The following is a 4,354-nucleotide window of genomic DNA, read 5'->3' as shown; positions in this document are numbered from 1 at the left end:
AAGTGGGTTTTGAGTTATGTGGTTAGGGGTGGAGAAGAGAAAGGAGTGAGGAGATACCAGGAGGAGGAGGAGGAGAAAGAGGAAGAGAGGAGGAGGAGGAGGAGGAGGAGGAGGAGGAGGAGGAGAAATGTGTAACCCACTCAAGCTTCTCATTGCTAGGTGGTTCAGGGCTGCCATCACCTGCCACAGACCGGGCTCAATGGGCCCTCCTCAATCCATGCAGGTCAGAGTCTCGGACAGATGGGCATGGATTCAGATGGGATTTGACATACAGACCCGACACGAGAGAGCATGTAGAATCTGAGTGTATTTTTCAAATCGAGAATCAAACTTTTATACAGAAGAAAAAAAACAAGAAAAGCCAGGCAGGACACATCTGCTGAGTTACAGTGACACAAAACAAAGGGATTGCATACATCAAAAGATGGCGGGGACCAGGCAGTTGTAAAGCTAGTCTATTGCTAAACCCACCACCAGGGGTTCTTAGTAAATGCCTGATTATGCTATTCCTTTGGGCCTAGTGAAAAAACCTGTTTCAGGGGGATTCCCTAACTCTTTCATTTTAAACCCACCTTTTCGCTAGGCCATAGTTCCCTTGTTTGGGTGAGACTGGCTACTGTCCTAAGTAATCACTCTGCAGACTAGCCCTGGCTCTGTTCTTTGTAATGCCTGATTAGTTTCACCAGTCTCTACTAGAAGTAAATTTGAATGTTTACTGAATAGGTAACCTTCTCACTGAATTCCAAGCTTGTGGCTTTAAGGATTTTCTAGGACGTTGGAACACTGGTGGAGGCTCACCTATGATAAAATTCAATCTTTAAAGGCTTATAATACTGAAAGAGAGCATACAGCATACGTGGGGATAGGGTTTGAGTATACGGGTTATGAGAATGCCAAGGTTCCAGGAGGCTGAGTTTCCTTGAAACTCTTTGCTTCGTGAGTGCTTCCAGGCTTCTTGGCCTGTCAAGCAGACTTCACTGGAGTGGGTGTAGCAATCACCAATTCGAAGTGTTTTGCAAATGACTGATAGTTCACATGTTATTTAGAAATGAATTGCCAGTACCACCCTTTGGCACAGGAGTCCTCTACCATGACACTCTCATCTATCAGCAGTGACTGCCAGGAGTTCTTTGGCTACAGGACTTGACAATTCACATCTGATCAATTAAAAGTGAACTCAAAAATACAAGCTGGTCAAATAACATCTGCACCTAGACAGACATGTGAAGTAACAAAGGAATTCAGACTTCCAGCAGGAAACCTGAATATTAAACTCAGAAGGATTTTAAGAGTTTACCTTGACCAAGGTTCCTTCTTCATTGATAAAAGACCACAAGGTGGCTGGTGAAGTAGGAAGTCTGTGGAACTCCCTATGATGGGTTTCTGAGTCACCAGGCAGATCTGAGGGTGTTATCATCACCATGGCTACTAGCCTACAATACCACCATCAATAATGTCAGCGGGAAGCTGATCCTCTGCAGATGCAGAAATCAAGGACCAGAGAGACAGAGTGACCATCTCAGGCTAACAGTAGTGAATGAGAATAAATCCAGCATTGCTCCATAAAGTCCATGCTTCTCTTCATCATTGAGAACAGTGAAATGCTTATATATGTGTACATATGCTTCTTACTGTATACTTTGCAAGTTCTCTGTACAGGCACCATCCAATCTGTCTTTCCCATACACTCCCCAGGATCTGGGAGAGAGACCTGGAATATATACATACAACTACACCTACGCATATACACACATATACATAATACTTGACAAACATTTGTTGACGGATGTCCTGGAGTAGAAGCTTTATGAGAACAAGATGATTGCCATCTTCTAATGAGAACTTCCAGGTTCCAGATAGTACTCAGAATGCCTTAATTGCATTGAATTATTTATTTAGCTTTTGGAATAACCTCAAGTCAGTGCCAATTTTTTTGTCTTCGTTCAGATAGAAACAACACAGCCTGGAGAGATGAAGTAAATTCTGTAGGAGCACACAGGAATTGGCAGACCTACAACTCTAATTTAAGGTACTTCACACCACATCTTGGATTTTTCAAATTGAGAAAAGAATTTCATACAATATATTTGGAGCATGTTTTCCTCTCTTCCAGTTTCTCCCAGATCTTATACCCACCTACACCCCAACTTTATGATCTCTCTCTATTCTCTCTTTCTCTCTCAAACAATAAAAAAGTAAGAAACACTTGTGTGTGCGCACACACACACACACACACACACACCACCTGAAACACACACAAAATGGAAATCAAACTAAACAATCAAAAGACTGATGTGACAAAAATATCCAAACAGGAGTTGGAGAGATGGTCCAGTGATTAAGAGCACTGGCTCCTCTTCCAGAAGTCCTGAGTTAAATTCCCAGCAACCACATTGACCATCTACAATGTGATCTGATGCCCTCTTCTGGCAAGCAGGCATGCATACAGATAGAGCACTCATATACATGAAATAAATAAATATTTTTTTAATCCAAACAAATCAAATGAGACAGAAAAAAAAATACTACAAAACACCACTGAGTTCATGTTGTGTCAGCCAGCTACTCCTAGGCGGGGCCTACTCTGATGTGTGGTCAATTACCCAGTGAGACTCCGTTGCAGTCTAATGTTTCCTTTTCCAGAGATCAATTGCAGATAGTTTCTTAGTTAAGGCTAAGAGTCCATATCTACTTCTCCCTCCCAGTCCAGTTGTTTCTGGAAGACACTCTTTCCTTGCAGTCAGCCATCACCTCTGGATCTTATAAATGTCCTACCTCCTTTTCTGCATAGATCCCTGAGTCCCAAGGGAAGGGTTTTATGAAGACGGCACACTTAGGACGGGGTGCTGCTCCTAAGTCTCTCACTTCACAAATTGTCCATTCGGAACTCTGTGTGTTAGTTCCCATCCACTGCAAAAAGCAGCTCCTCTGTGTAGTCTAACAGAATGTCATTAGAAGTCATTTTGTGGCTATGTTCCTTTTGCAAAATAATAGTGTTAGAATTTCTCCCTAACCCCATGACCTACCTAGTCTCGGATCTTGGCCCCTTAGCAGTGCCGGGTATTTCTTCAATGTCTTAAAGGTTTTATTACCATGGTTAGAGTCATCTGAGATATATATGTTTAGGCTGCTGTACAGCATACCTTATGAATCACCACAGAACCTCTGCATCTGCCTCTCCTGGGAGAATGCTGACATGTGTGCAGTTCTTCTTATGTATTTGTGGATTCGACGCTGTGTAGCCACACAAGATCCCAAGTCTGTCACTTTGGTCGAATATCAGGGAGTGACTGAATAAAGTACCCTCTAAAGAATCCTCTACCTGAGAGGACCGGTCAGTGTGGCTTGCTTTTAAAAGGCTGGTAGGAGCCGTCTGTTAGGAAAGAGTGCCCTCTTCTGACACAGTTGGGGTTCTGCAGTCTCAAGCCCTCTTAGTCTCTTAAAAACCACAGGAACTGCAGGCTGCAAAGAGGCCAGCCAGCTCTGGCACCAGCCCTTAGATCAGAGGTTCTGGGGATCACAACCCTTTTTGGGAGTCAAACAACTTTTTCACAGGGTTCACATACCATACCAGATATTTACATTGTGACTCATAACAGTAGCAAACTTACAGTTATGAAGTACCAACAAACACAGTTTTATGTTGGAGTCACCACATGAGTCACAGCATCAGGAAGGGAAGGTTAAGAACCGCTGTCTGAGATACTTCTCTACTTTTGTCACATCTAGCCTAAGTTTGAGGCCAAATCAGATGCTGGCTTGTGGTTATGCGTATAGCATCTTTATCTTTGATCATTCCTCTGCTCAAGTGTCCTCTCAATCATCCTCTGGGATCCTCCTGGGATCCTTCGGCCCAGGACTCGTGTGGAGAGGCCAACATAAATCATTTCCCATCATCCTTTGTTTCCTGACAGTTGACTTCTCTCACCCACTTTCTCTCACCCTGCTTTCATCTACAGCTCCTCTCTGTTCTTCTTTACTGTTGCCATAGATGCCATGGTTCTGTCTGTCACAGGGATCTCCTCCACCTGAATGGCTTCTCAGGGTTCCCCCAATGTTGATCTATCAGACCAGAGGTGCTGATGCTACCAATGGGAAGCAATAACAGGGGAAATATTGACAAAGGTGGGCAAGCACCTCTCCAACCACCATGGTCCAGATGTAGCCTGCCTGCTCCCTTACCTATGGGCACGAGCAGGTGAGGGCAGACTAGACTGAAAACCCCTGAAAAGAATGGATACTGTGGTCTCCAACACCTAATCCTGACCATCTGCAATGGCTCCATGGTGCAGGAACTATATGGACATCTGGGAGAGAGAGAGAGAGAGAGAGAGAGAGAGAGAGAGAGAGAGAG

This window comes from Mus pahari, chromosome 4 (genome assembly GCF_900095145.1).
Source record: "Mus pahari chromosome 4, PAHARI_EIJ_v1.1, whole genome shotgun sequence".
Taxonomy (NCBI): domain Eukaryota; kingdom Metazoa; phylum Chordata; class Mammalia; order Rodentia; family Muridae; genus Mus; species Mus pahari.
This window is presented reverse-complemented; position numbering follows the sequence as displayed.